Source organism: Gavialis gangeticus, unplaced genomic scaffold (genome assembly GCF_001723915.1).
Source record: "Gavialis gangeticus isolate Ggan-Ray unplaced genomic scaffold, GavGan_comp1, whole genome shotgun sequence".
Taxonomy (NCBI): domain Eukaryota; kingdom Metazoa; phylum Chordata; order Crocodylia; family Gavialidae; genus Gavialis; species Gavialis gangeticus.
Genome location: NW_017729029.1, coordinates 33,286,406 through 33,300,715, shown reverse-complemented (window position 1 = coordinate 33,300,715; position 14,310 = coordinate 33,286,406). Strand labels below are relative to the sequence as shown.

Below are 14,310 nucleotides of genomic sequence, written 5' to 3'. Positions count from 1 at the left end.
GAGAGAGAGAGAGAGAGAGAGAGAGAGAGAGAGAGAATGAATCAGACTTTCTGGCTAGGGCCCATTTGAAAGTAGAAATATAAAAAAAATGGACTGGACCTTTTTTGTACTGCATTAGCCATGAGTATTCAAGTAAATTCAGATTTCTTCTCTGTCACTGATGGATGTTTCTTTGATGAAATGTCAGGGAACATGTCCTCCCAGTGAAGACTAAACCATTAATTCTAACTAGTTTTTGTATTGCCTGGATTTTATATCTTATTGAATTTGTGAGGCTTCAGCATGTTCATGGATTTGTATGTTCATGGTAATTACATGATGGAAGATTACAGTTTAGTTCAGTCAGTGGTTAAGCAGATGAATATAACAGTGTTAGAGACTCCATTAACTTTTCTCTCACACCTTGGTATGAAAGCTATCAAGGTAAAAAACTGGTGACTAGCATTCCCAATATAAAGATTTCTCTCCTATTAATAATGAAATATTGGTAGGTGTTTTTCCCTTTCTACCATTAATTTCTTCTGCCAGTTAATTGACAATTAAGTTAAAGAATTTGATTTACTGAGGAAGTGCTAGAAGAAAAATCCAGTAAGAAGGAGAAAACCTTGACCTAAAATGATACAGTTCTCACTGAAGTCAGTGGGAGCTGTTCCCACTCACACCAGCCTTCCTAAGTTTAGTCCAAAGAGAGAGAAAGAGAGAGGGGTCATCAGCACAATTTATATGACTCCATTTCAGTGATGATCTCATTGACTGCTATGTGCTATCTCCAGCACTATAGGATGTTTCAGGTATTACTGTGTCAATGTTGCAACTCTGACAGGCTGTGAGACACAGAACAGAGAAAAAAGAGAAGAATAGGATGTGAGAAAAAAGCACACATATAATGCAGATTTATTGCAAGGCACTCACTTGTGCCACTAAGCTTTAATGGTGGGAATTGATTTTTCTGTTTTTAATGCATTGAAAACTTTTTTCTGTTACCTAAATAAAAATAGGCCATGATTCAACAGCATTTGAAAAAACACAGGAAGAAATAACAGGAAATGGTTTCACAAAATCAGGCTAGTGTTTTGGCTCAACTGTATTTGAACCAATTCACAAAAGCAGTTTCTTAGAGATTGCTCAGCGCTATCCTAGTGTTCTCTTTGCACTCACTCACACTACAAAAACATTGTCCATTCCTTCTAAAAATTCACTTAAAGCAACCACAGACCATTATTTACCAAAATATTGGCTCCATAGCACTTCTTTGGCAGCAAAAGGCCAAGATTAATACAATGTTACAAACATCATTTTTAGTAAATGTACTTAGGCAAGGGAGATAAGTCTGATCCAGCAGACATAGAATTTGGGAATAAAGTAAAGGTGACTATACTGAAGATCCTCTGGTCACTGCTGCTACAAGAAATAGGAGGAGGAAATAATAACCATACTATGATTCCTCTCAATTCCTTGCTATTACTACTCTTCTCACATTACGAATCTAATACACTGAATTCAATGGCATTTATGTTGATAAAATATCTATTCTCAATTGTATATTATATTTAACTGTAATTTAATATAAATAGGACAAATAAACCATCACTCACACTTGCCTCAGTTTTGCTTCCATAATTTACTCAATGACTCAAGGGAAATCAAAAAAGTTGCAGATGTTATTATAAAAATTACACTTGCAAATTCACAAGTCTTCATTTAAGATGGGGACAATACAACCCTTTTTGCCTTATATGCCTTGTTTAGGCTTAATACAAAATATGGCTTATCTTTCAAGTGTTGTAGTTTTCCTTCTGCAGCCACTAGAGGGAGAAATTTATTACTGGGCTCTCGTGGCTTCTAGTGCAGTTTTGGAACAGTATCATAAATGCTACTATTATATGAAAGATGTCCCTGGTGTGGTAAACACGGATAACACAATACAGAGTATCAAAAATAAAGTGAGATAAACTTTTTTTTTTTTTTTTTACAAATAAACTCCAATTAAAATCCTCAAACCTTGCAAATGTAAACACTACTTTAATTGTTCTTGCCTTGCCTGTAATACAAATCCTTCTATTGTGTTGATTCCCATTGCGTCCAGGGGATAGGAGTCCAAACAGGAAGAAAGCAGTTTACTGGTTTTCTATCAATAAACAAACAAAGGATGGTTTCTAGTAGCTTAAACTAATTTTGGAGGAAATATTATAAAATTAACTATTAGTATTGAGGAGCAGTGGGAATCCATTCCAGAATGAAAATAAGCCTATGATGAAACATTTATTAAATAGGTTGAACATTTTTAAACCTTGGGTATGCATTCCTCTCTCCCATTCTGTCATTTGAAAGAAAGAAATGCTTGCAGCTAAGAAACATGGGGTTTTTTGCATTGTGGAACCTTAAATACCAACCCACCATTTCATAGAACTGACAAGGCCATTTTGGTATGATAAAGTTATTCACAAAGTGTTTTCAAATTTGGCAAGCCCAAACTTAGCAACTGAACTCCACCCTTCAGCACCTAAATATAAACTGACCTGAATTTCAGAGCTATTGAGTACCCATACATTCCTTTGAAATCTTGGACTCTTGAAATTTCTGGAATATAGACAGGCACCGGGGGGACACCAGCCTACCAACAGTTAGTGATGATCTAGTGAAAGGGCACTTGGAGAGGCTTGATGTGTTCAAGTCAGCAGGCCCAAATGATCTTCATCCAAGGGTGCAGAAGGAATTGGCCAGTGTCATAGCAGGACCACTGACAAAACTATTTGAGCACACATGGCATTCAGGTCAGGTCCCAAGGGACAGGAAAAGGGTCAATGTGGTCCCTATTTTCAAAAAGGGGAAGAAGGAGGATCTGGGTAACTATAGACCGGTTAGTCTCACTTCTTTCCTTAGGAAAACCTTTGAAAAAATTATTAAAGAATACATGTGTGTGAGTCCATCAGGAAAAGTAATGCTGAAGGGCAACCAGCATGGATTTATAGCAGGTTGATCCTGCCTGACAAACCTTGTTTCTTTTTATGACCAGGTCACAAACTGCTTAGATGAAGGAGTCAAGGTGGATGTCATATACTTGGATTTTTAAAAAGCCTTTGATACAGTGTTACATCCCATTCTCATAAAAAAACCTGAGTGGCTGTGACTTAGATGATTACACAGTCAGGTGGGTGGCAAATTGACTAATGGGATGCACCCAGAGAGTGGTGGTGGATGGGTTGGTATCAACCTGGAAGGATGTGGGTAGTGGTGTCCCCCAGGGCTCAGTCCTCAGGCCAGTGCTGTTCAGTATCTTCATCAGTGATTTGGGCAAGGTTGTAGTGAGTGCACTGTCCAAATCTGTGGATGACACCAAATTATGGGGCAAAGCAGACGCACTGGAGGGCAGAAAGCAGATTCAGGAGGATTTGGACAAGCTGGAAAAGTGGGCAGAACAAAACAGGATTCAGTTTAACAAAGGTATGTGCAGAGTACTGCACCTAGGGAGAAGGAATCACCAACATACATACAGATTGGGGGATGACTTTCTAAGCAGCACAGCAGCAGAAAGGGATCTCAGAGTCATAGCTGACTCAAAGATGAACGTGAGTTGACAATGTGATGAAATGATCAATAGAGCTAACAGAGATGTAGGTTGTAACCGCACTCTATCATGCATTAACAGGTGCATCATGAACACGTCTAAAGAGGTGACACTTCCCCTCTATTCAGCATTGGTTAGGCCGCAGCTGGAGTACTGCATTCAGTTTTGGCCACCACACTTCAAGAAGGATGTGGATAACCTTGAGAGGGTTCAGAGAAGGGTCACTCGTACGATTAGGAACCTGCCGAATAGGTCCTATGAGGAGAGGTTAAGGGACCTGGGTCTGTTTAGTCTCCATAAGAGAAGGCTGAGAGTGGATTTGGTGGCCATCTACAAATTTGTCGGGGGGGGAGAGAGGGTGAAGCAGCAAGGAATAAGAGATACTCTGTTTACCAAGGCACCCCTGGAGTAACTAGAAACAATGGCCACAAAGTGACAGATTTAGACTAGACATTAGGAAGAACTTCTTTATGGTAAGGGTTACCAAAATCTGGAATGGCCTTCCAAGTGTGGTGGTGCTCTCCCCTACCTTGGAGGTCTTTAAGAAGAGACTGGACAAACACTTGGCTGGGGTCATCTGACCCCAGCACGCTTTCATGCCCAGAGCAGGGGGTTGGACTTGATGATCTGCTGAGGTCCCTTCTGACCCAGAAAATCTATGAAATTTATGAAATCTTATTTACAATAAATTGGGTTGATGATGGCTCAGTATGAGCTAGTGAGCTTGGCTTCAAGACCTAGACACAAATAAGAAACATTCTTACTGACTACAGACCATTTTTCTTTGCAGGGAAGGAATCAAAATCTAGCTGATATTCCTTAACTTTGTGGAGCAGGACCTCTCACTGGAACCTGGTTTCTTTAGTTAGAAGCCACCACATTGTTTTACACATTACAGCCTTACATATATTTTAGCAGGGATGCTCTTGAGCATGCCCCAACTACCCACAGCTGCTCCCACACTCCAGACCTGGTGAACGCACTTCAAAGACAGCACAAGTGATCATTGTCAAGCACATCAGAGATTGAAGTCTCAGTAGATACTGTGGGGGGAAATAACTGTGGTGGGAGTGACCATGGGGATGGGCAGGTTGCACTTCCAGGACACACAGGAAATGCAGTGTAGACAGACCCACTGCCTCCACTTAACGAAGACAAAGGATTAGGATAATAGGAAACTGGACTGAAAAAAATTCTCCTGTATCATTAATCCCAGTCTTAACCAACAGAGACAACCATCTCATATAATTTCTCTCCTCAATTTATCAAACTTCATCTTGAAGTTAGTTAGGGTTTTTGCTCCTACTACTCTTATTGGAATGTTGTTGCCAAACATCACTTCTCTGATGGCCAGAAAACTTTTATAATCAAATTTAAATTTATTTGTAGCCAACGTATACCCACTTGTTCTTATGCCAACATAATCATTTAGCTTAAGAAGCCTGACTTCCTCCCTGATATTTATCCTGTGGCTATTAACAGAAGACAATCACGTCCTCTCTGAGCCATCATTTTATTAGGCTAAAAAGCCAAGTTATTCTAAATTCTTTCTTTGGGATAGGAAACCAGAAATGGGCAAACGTGTTTACATTTTGGGCAATGCATTTCCAGTAGTTGATAGTGGCACACCCTTTTCTATAGGTTCATTTTGAGCAGTGGTTCTCAACCACTGCTCAAGGCACTCCTCAGAAAATGCCAACTTCTAGTTTTCATTGTTTTTTGACTACAGAAAAATAAGAGAGCAATTCTTCTGTTGCAAGGAACTCAGAAAGACCCCAGTAGGTCCGAATGCTTTTAATACTATGAACTCCTATTTGAAATCTCTGGGTTTAACTATGAATAATGTTTGTACACCTAACAATGTGCGGCACCTCATGATACCCTTGAAAGGATCCCAAGGCACCCCAGGGTACCACAGCATCCTGGCTGAGGATCACTGATTTAGAGATTCAAGTTCTAAACCCCACTGTGCTCTTTTCCTCAGCCCCAGAACAAGCCAACCTGACATTAACATTGTTTCCTCTTGATGGTGAACTGGATTTCTCAACTTGAAGCTACATATGAGGTAAAGGAGAATCATATCTTATCCCACTTTAATTGTTCCTGAGGGACAAGAAAGCTGTCTGTGCCTTTTCTTTCTTTCCCCCTGCCCCCTTTCCTTACCCCTGTTACAAAAACAGTCAAACAGAAGAGGAGGAATACAAAAGCATTTTCACACCTAATGCAGTATCTTCTTCACGAAGTATATGGAGCCAGGCTGACAGCACTTTGGCACCATTATTATAAAGCAACTTGGGGGCTAAATTATAGCTAAGAGGTCTAAATCTAAAATCCATAGCTCCTGCTGTATTTTTGTTGGTTTTATTGTTGTAAGAATGATGCTTTTATGGTTTCAGGATCCTAAAAATTGCAATTTTCTTTCTGCTCCATCCAAGTGATGCGCTGGTTTTTTTCAGCGGGTCCATATCAGAAAGCTTTAGAATGCGTTCCAGACCTTTCTCTTTCCCTTTTTATAATAAAAGCTATTCAACAATAATTTTCATTCCAAAAGGATTTCCATCAACCTTAAGAAGTTATGGTAAGGGTGTCATTCATGAACATTTCCTTTAATTGCAAAGTTTCTGTGTCAGAATCTTTTCTAAGGTGATTCTACAATATGCATTTCACATAAACCTGAATTGCAGGTTAGACTGCATTTTAAGTATGAAATATTAAATTAGATCATAACAGTTAAATCATTCCATTGTCATTCCAGTACTGTAACTCAGGCTGGCAGACCCCAGATTCAGTGATGTCACCATTAGTATTTTGCTAAGGTTGTGAACAGTGTTCAGTTTCTATTAATTAGCATCAATCGATTAAAGGTATTAACATTTTTTACCCTGTATCACACTTTAAATTATCAGTTGCTTTTTAGTGTTTTAAAAATGCATATCAATGAATTAAGATGGCAGGTTAAGAAAGTTAATATACTATAGCGAGAGACAGAAGTGCTATTAGCATGTTTAAAGCCAAGTGGAATTGTGGGTTCTTAGCACTTCGCAAAATCAGGCTCTTTGGGGCCTTGGTCTCTTAAAAATTGTTTATTTGCAGCTAGATTTTGCATTTAGATACTTGCTTGGATAAGGAACACTATATATGTCCACAACAGTCAAGGGGAGCAGTGAGACATTTTGGGTCTCACACACATCATTCATTGGCACAGTTCCTCCTGGGGCTCCCCTATTTCAGGGAGAAAGGCATTTTTGTGCAACATACTCTGTTCCTCAGCAATAAGGGAGTTCAGACTTAGGTCTCTGCTAATTCCCTGTCTCCTTCTGCCCACTTGCTTCTTGGGGGAGCAGTTGGCAAGTAGCCTCTTTGTTTCTCTTGGTTCAAAGCTTTCATATTCTCTCACTTTGATTCAAGGGAAGATCTTTCTTCCTAGTAGGGCTGGTATCAGATGGACAAATGCAGGAATTTCAACAGTTCTATCATGGCAAGGTACAAAAATCAGACAGTCTCCAACCCCCTGAAGCGATCCATAGAGAAGCTGTCTCTAATTGCAGGAGAGGCCTGAAACCAACTGAAGGTTCTGGTATTTCCAGTCCAACCGATTCCAGTCCTGCCCAGGATGCAGCTTTGGCACAAATATTTTGGTGCACAAATGTTAAAAATGAAATTCCTTAGACCAAACAAAACTCGCCTCATTTGGGATTTAATTATGCTTCTTAAAACCAGGCCCACTTGCAGTGAGGTGGATGAACTGGAACCAAGTTGCATGCAAATATACTCTTACCTGCTGGTTTGAGGGAGGGTTTTATGGTGTTGTATGGTTTTGGACTCCAACCAGGAAAAACTTGGCATTCATGGTTAACTTTCACTTTGAATGTTCAGGTTCAGATTTCAAAGAGAAGCTCTGGGGGTTAGAACACAGGCCAACCAAAAACAAAATGCCCTCAGTCCTCCTATGAACTGCAGCCACTGAGATTTTCACAGCTCCACAGGTACCTACCCTACTGGGACATTATGAGTTGAAACTTATTCTTGTGCAGTGTTTTGTTGTTGTTGTTATAGTGCAGTCAGCACTACGCCTATGTATAACATGCCAATACAAAAACATGTCTTCACTGATGGAGTCTCTGAACTAGACATAGTGTCATGGAAGGAAATGACAAAAGGCCATAAGTTATACTGTACGGTCAGCAACGCAGATAACAGATAAACGACAGAAGGTCAAATCAAAGACTAAATGACAGTGATTGCTTTCTAGGTTTCTTTCAGAACCCCTTCCTCTGTCACTACCAGGGGATCCATAGAGTTCTCAGAGACAAGCTGTTCCTGCTTTTGCTGGCTCTGGACAAAAAGCACACTGCTGCTAACCTCTTACATACAATGAACAGACAAACAGCTGAGTTGCTGACCCCTGATGGCCTCTTCCTAGGATTTGTGGGTTTGGACAATGAAGCCAACATTTTATCTGCAATCCAGGAAGGTATTGGAATGATGCAGAAGCCCTTGTCTGAGACTACACTTAACCCATTTGTCTATGGACAATGTACTTCAATGATGCTCAATGCTATATGTTTCTGTATAAATTTTTAAAATCCATTTTCTATGCCCAGTTCTGAAATCCTGCATAAATCTACGTGCTATACATGTATACATTCACTGTGGATATATACTAGAGAATAGCAAAATACAATATTTATAAAGTTTGTTATAAGGAAAGGGCATAGAACAAAATTCAAGATGGCCAGTAGTTTAAATTTGAGACTAAAAGGCAATACTACTTCTTTGTTATATCCATATATAAAACTGATCAAATAATGTGCTACACATACTATATAATGTGCATAGCAGTGGTGCTATATTTACAAACAATCAATCAATCATCAACAGCCATAATATGGAACTAGGCAAGTATTATTTTAGACTAGTTGAAACAGAAAAACCTTGCCAGAGCTGAGTACTTGTGGGCTAGTACTGAGGTGAGTATTTAGTTAATGTAAATTAGCGTGTTTTCATTAAATCAGAAGTGTTATGCTGATTTACACTAATTGAGAAGCTGGCCTATGAGGTCTTAAGCTACCAGCTCTGCGCTTAGTCCGATAGACTAAATGGCCTCCCTAAATACCAGGATGAAGACATCTTCTGTAGCCTAACACTTTGAAGGCTGTGTGCTACATGTGTATCGCTAGCTCACTGAACAGTCACAAGTGTTACTAAGTGACTGAATCCACTTTCCAGGAAAGTGCCAACAAAATAGTAAAAAATAGTGCAATATCACCAAAACTGGAATATTTACTCAAATGTGAAACAAAATGAGAGTGAAGCACCATACATTACAATGCTGTTATTCAACAATAACAAAACAGCATTCAGGCATAACTGCAGACACAAGATCACCATTGTACTTTTAGTTGCCTGTCATTCTGGCTCTAAAAATGCATAGCCTCAGGCCTTTAAATGCACAGCATGTACATTATTCCCTGGTCCAAAACCTTCACCTGTGCTAAAGTCCACCCTCTACACTTTACTTGAAAACCCAAACACCTACGGACTGTTCTAAACACACAAAGTATTACCTGGGATAGTACTTCAAATGCAGATTAAGGGCTCTGTAAAATTATTGTAATGCAAGAGTACCATGGTTTATTAACAGCAGATTTGCAAGGTTAATTTTCAATTATGTATTTCTTATTAATTTCCTAGCTGTCTTGCTATTATTAAATTTAAAGAGGAAAATACTTTCAATGTGTCCAGCTTCTGTGGCATTATTACTGATAATTATTCCTATTTTCCAATTTGTGTTACTCTCATGTCTTGCAAAATTTGTAATTAATGAGCAAATAATTATAGCAGCACTTACTAGAGCTGCTTTAGTTAAAGCTATGTCAGCATTTGCATTAGGATCCCCATTTTTCAAGGGTTTATAACTCAAGCATAAAAATTCACTCTGGGCAGAAACTGGTCATATGAGCTGTCTGCTGAGAATGATTTTTTCTCTCTTTTAGATGTTTTTAAATTATATTATCTGGTTCCCTTTAAGTTATTGGACATAATAAATATCAAGTTCTAAAAGGGCAGGGAGGTTACTGCTCTCACAGTTCCACACTATTATGACTCCAAAACAACACTTTTCTTTCTTTAAAGTGATGCTTTTCACATTTTGAAGTGAAAAGCGAGGCACAAACGCAACTCAAGTACTTAATGATAATAGCTGAGTGCCTGGATTCAGCAAAGAATTTAAGTCTTAACTTTAAACCTGCGCCTAAATCTATCCCTATCACTAAAAACATTTACATATATGCTTTGCTAAACTGAGGTTCAGTTCAACCCTGCAAATTGCTGAGGGCCCTGAATCAGGAGTCAGCAATCAGTCCTATGGATCTGGCCCTTGGCAGCTCAGGGAATCAGCAGCATGCTTCAGCCACAGCAGAAGAAGAGGCATCACAGGCTCCTCCTCACTGACACTTTCAGTTTGTTCTCCTTGATGCAGTGGGAGAGGCATCCCCAGGGTCCTAGTGCCTGCCTTGTCTCTCTAGTCTCTTTATTTACTAGATTTCATAAACGTTAGGGCAGGAAGGGACTTCGGAAGATCATCAAGTCCAGCCCCCTGCCCCAAAGGCAGGAAGTCAGCTAGGGTCACAGGATTCCAGCAAGATAAACATCCAAATGCTTCTTAAAGGAGTCCAGAGTAGGTGCTTGCACTGCCTCTGGAGGGAGCCTATTCCAGGCCTTGGGGGCTCAGACAGTAAAGTAGTTTTTCCTTATGTCCAGCCTAAAACGGTCACAGAGGAATTTGTGACTGTTGGACCTTGTCATCCCTTGGGGTGCTCTGGTGAACAGATGTTCCCACAGATCCTGATGAACACCCCTTGTGTACTTATAGGCTGCCACCAGGTCACCCGTGAGCCTGCACTCTTCGAGGCTGAAGAGTCTCATGGCTCTTAGCCTATCTTCATAAGGCCTATTCTCCTGTCCTCTGATCATGCGTGTGGCTCTTCTCTGGACTCTCTCAAGCTTCTCCATGTCCTTCTTGAATTGTAGAGCCCAGAATTGGATGCAGTACTCCAGCTGTGGCCAGGCCAAGACCAAGTACAACGGGAAGATGACATCCTGGGGTTTACTTGAAAAGCATCTATGGATGCAGCCCAGAGTTTGGTTTGCTTTACATCACATTGGTGGCTCATGTTCATTTTGTGGTCAATCATGACTCCCAAGTCTCTTTCAGCCATGGTGCTAGCAAGTGTAGCACTGCCAGGCCTATCAGCATGCTGTGGGGGGGGTTCCCCCCCCCCAAGGTGGAGTACCTTATATTTGTCAGTATTGAATGTCATCAGGTTTGTATCTGCCCACTTTTTCAGCTTATCCAAGTCAGCCTGGATCACCAGCCCATCCTCAGGTGTGGACACTACCCCAAAGTTTGGTGTCATCGGCAAACTTGGCCAATCCACTTCTGACACCAGTATCCATGTCATTGATAAAGATGTTAAAGAGAACAGGTCCAAGGATGGAGCCTTGGGGGACACCACCAGTCACGGAGCACCATGATGATTCACTTCCATCAACCACCACTCTCTGAATCCAGCCATCAGACTGAGATGTAGCCAAGGATACAGTTGGCCAATTTTTCCAAGAGCATATCGTGGGACACCAGATCAAAGGCTTTTTTAAAGTCCAGATATGTGATATGTCACCTGGTCATAGAAGGAGATGAAATGAGTCAGGCAAGACCTATCCACAAACTCATGCTGGCTGTCCCTCAGGATGTTGTCATCAGCCAGCTTGTCAAGAATGGTCCCTTTGATGACTTCTTCTAGAATCTTTCCAGGTATTGAGGTCAAGCTGATTGACCTATAGTTCCCTGCATCTACTTTCCTCCCTTTCTTGAAGATGGGCACTACATTGGCCTTCTTCCAATCTTCAGGTACTTTACCTGAGTGCCAGGAGTTTTCAAAAATCTTTGCCAGTGGCTGGGCTATGACTCTTGTGAGCTCCTTAAGTACTCTGAGGTGCAATCTGTCAGGACCCGCTGACTTGAAAGTGTCCAGCCCCTCAGGGTGTTCCTTTACAAGGTCAACACCAATTCTGGGTATAAATTCACCCTCACCCTGGCCATCCCTCATCTTGCTGGGCAGGACAGTCTCTTTGTGTCGATAAAAAACCACCACAAAGTATCCATTAAGCAGGTTGGCTTTTTCCTGGGTGTCGGTTGTCAGTTGTCCCATTTGGTTTAGCAAGGATCCAGTGTTACCCTTGCTTTTCTTCCAACTTCCCACATATCTAAAAAAGGAGTTTTTATTGTTCTTGGTATGTATAGCCAAGTGGAGTTTGGTTGCAGCCTTGGCTTTCCTGATTCACTCTCTACAGGTACGGAGCAGTGCAGAGTGACCCTCCTCTGTGGTGATTCCTATCTTCCATCCTTTATAAGCCTCTCTTTTTTGGCATAAGAGGTTCACAAGTTCCCTGCTGAGCCAAGGGGGTTGCTGTGCCCTTTTGCTACCTTTCCTCTGAGATGGGATCCCCTGTGCTTTCAGGATCAGTCCCTTAAGGAGTGACCACTCCTCTTGGGCTCCTCTCCCTGTCATGGTGTGGTCCCTTAGGGCCTCAACAACAAGCCTCCTGAGCTTATCACAGTCAACTTTCCTAAAGTCAAGGACTTCTGCATTGCTGTCTGACTTGCCAGCTTTGCGATGGATAGTAAAACTGATCAGCTTATGGTCACTGTCTCGCAGCTTTCCTTCGATTTTTAGGTTGCTGGCTAGATCATCCCTTTTAGCCAGTACCAGGTCCAGCAGCACTTTACCTCTTGTAGGTCCATAGACTTCTTGGGTCAGGTAGAGCTCATCCACACATGTGGGGAAGCTTTGTGACCATTCGGATTTGGCTGAGTGCTCTTCCCATGAGATGTCTGGGTAGTTGAAGTCTCCCATGACAACCATGCACCGAGAGTGTGTAGCCTCAGCCAGTTTCCTGGCGAATTCCTGGTCGAGCTCTTGTTCCTGGTTAAAGGGTCCATAGTAGACTCCTACCATTGCGCCCCCTGTGCCACGTTCCCCATGTATTTTAACCCAGAGGGTCTCTAGTTGTCCTGCCTGGGTGCCAATGTCAGCTTGCAGGGATGTGTAGCTATCCTTGACATAGAGAACTACACCTCCACCCCTTTTATCTGCACAATCCCTCCTATACAAGGTATAGCCATCTATACCTGTGGCCCAGTCATAGATGAAGTCCCACCAGGTCTCCATTATTCCTATGAGATAGTAGTCATTCTTTTTTTAGTAGGAGGACCAGTTCCTCCTGTTTGTTCCCCAAGCTCCTGGCATTGGTGTACAGACATGTGAGAGTCCCACTGGGAACCCCAGGCTTCCTTACATTCCCAGGAGGATACCGTTCCAGGGCTGGGGTCAGAGTAGAATCCCTTGGGTGCCTTAACCTGTTGGTTTTGTAGCTATTGCCTAGAGGGCTTGCTTTGGTGGTTGTCCACCCATTCCCCAGCTAGATTGGTTTAAAGCCCAGTACAGCAGGTCAGCCATTCTGGCTGAGAAGAGCTTCCTCCCCAGTGAAGTGAGGTGGAGGCTGTCTCTTCCCAGCAGACTGCTGCCTGCCTCACCAAAGAGTGGACTGTGATCGCGGAAGCAAAAGCGTTCACAATGACACCAGTGCCACAGTCTTCGGTTGACTACCTCAATCCATCTCTCCCTCCTCAGCCCATGACCAGAAGGATAGAGGAAAAAAACACCTGCGCCCCCAACCCCGCTCTTAGAGCTCTGTAGCCATTCATGACCCAACTGGGGTTGCTCCAAGCTGTGTCATTCATGCCCACATGGATACAGAGCATAGGGTAGTGGTTGGAGGGTCAGATAAGCTTTGGAATCCTCTCTGCTACATCCCGGTTACATGCTCCCAGGAGGCAACATACCTCCTGGGGTAGGGAGTCAGAGTGGCAGATTGCTCCCTCAGTCCCCCTCAGGTGGAAGTCTCCCACAACGACCACTCTGTGTTTCGTCTTAGGGAGAGCAGGGATGGTAGCTGTTGGTGAACCTCCCTTGCATGCAGAAGCTGGCAGCTCTGCAGGCTCTGCTGGGGCTGCAAGAGGTGCACACCTGTTTCAGAGCTCCAGAGGGGAGGGGACCCTGGTGTAGCGGGCCCTGGGGCCGTTGACCACCTTGGTCCAACCCCCTGGCTTGACAGTGTGGGAGATCCTCAAATCCTCCCTTGTCCTGGACAGTGACCCTGGTCAACCCTCAGCCTTCAAGGGGTGAAAGGCCTAGCAGTAGGAGTCAATCTCCTGCTCACCATCCCTGATGGGATGCAGTCTCTGGACTGTGGTCTGGAGCTCCTCTATCTGGCACCTCAGAGACTCTAAGGTAGAGCAGACTTCACAAAAGGAGGTGGCCATGTTCCCAGTCCTGTGTGCCTAGCATCATGCCAGACAGCCCCCATAGCCAAGAGCCAGAGGCTCTGTCTGTATGGAGCCCGGAACCATAGGTTCCATCTGGGTGGAGACCTCAGAAGTGCCAGATGGGGAAGTCTCAAATTCTGAAGGGATCCTTGGGGTGCGGTGTATGGCCATCGGCATTGTACTGGTAGTAGTCTGGCTACTGCTGTGACTACCTTCCCTAGGGGCTCACTGGCAGGGCTTCAGGCCCTCCTGCTCACTCTCCTGCATGAACCCCGACACTAACTCACACACTGAGCCCAGAAGTGTTCCTGTTTGTGCGTCCTGTTCATGCAGCTCTGGTTGTGCGGCTCCC

The 14,310-nt window shown here is 42.8% G+C and overlaps 1 long non-coding RNA gene across 2 annotated transcripts in view; it reads right to left on the bottom strand.

The window, feature by feature from the left end:
• Window positions 1-1,768: 1,768 nt before the first annotated feature.
• The window catches only part of LOC109300646, a 99,632-nt gene continuing 87,090 nt past the window's right edge, over window positions 1,769-14,310 (bottom strand). For both annotated transcript variants that reach the window (XR_002098286.1, XR_002098287.1), the window contains one exon: window positions 1,769-2,813. This is a non-coding gene — a long non-coding RNA (uncharacterized LOC109300646). The remainder of the gene's footprint in view (window positions 2,814-14,310) is intronic.